The sequence below is a fragment of the Grammomys surdaster genome, unplaced genomic scaffold (assembly GCF_004785775.1).
Source record: "Grammomys surdaster isolate TR1022 unplaced genomic scaffold, NIH_TR_1.0 62, whole genome shotgun sequence".
In the NCBI taxonomy this organism is placed as follows: domain Eukaryota; kingdom Metazoa; phylum Chordata; class Mammalia; order Rodentia; family Muridae; genus Grammomys; species Grammomys surdaster.
In genome coordinates, this window is record NW_021604564.1 from 29526462 (window position 1) to 29527288 (window position 827).

The window sequence follows — 827 nt, forward strand, 5'->3', positions numbered from 1 at the left end:
AAAAAATGTGGTATATTTACACAATGGAGTATTACTCAGCTATTAAAAACAATGAATTCGAGAGGTTCCTAGGTAAATGGATGGAACTAGAAATTATCATCCTGAGTGAGGTAAGCCAATCACAAAAGAAGACACATGGTATTCACTCACTGATTATTGGATATTAGCCTAGAACCTTGAAATGCCCAAGATGCAACTCACAGGCCACATGAAGCCCATAAAGAAGGAAGACCAAGTGAGGGTGATTCGGTCCTTCTTAGAAGGAGCAACAAAATACTCAAGGGAGCAAATATGGAGACAAAGTGAGGGACAGAAACTGAAGGAGGGGCCGTCTCAAGACCACCCCACCTGAGTATCTATCCCATGTGCAATCACCAAAGGTAGATGCTGATGTGGAAGACAGGAAGTGCATGCTGATAAGAGCCTGATATGGATATCTCCTCAGAGGCCTTCAAGAGTCAGACATATTCAGAGGCAGATGCTCACAACTAGCCATTGAACTGATCATGGGGTTCTCAATAGAGGAGTTAGAGTGAAGACTGAAGGAGCTGAAAGGGTTTGTGGCACCATGAGGAGAGCAACAATACCAACCAACCACAGCTCCCAGGGTCTAAACCACCAGCCTGGGAGCACTTAGGGGGGGATCCAGGGCTTCAGCTGAATATGTAAAAGTGGAGGGCCCTGCTGGGCATAGGTGGAAGAAGAGAACCTTGACCTCATGAAGGCTGGATGCCCCAGGGGGTGGGAATTTTGAGGGTGGGGAGGTGGGAGTGGGGGGGTGTAGATAGAGGTTACATCCACAGAGAAGAAGGAGGAGGGGCGAGGGG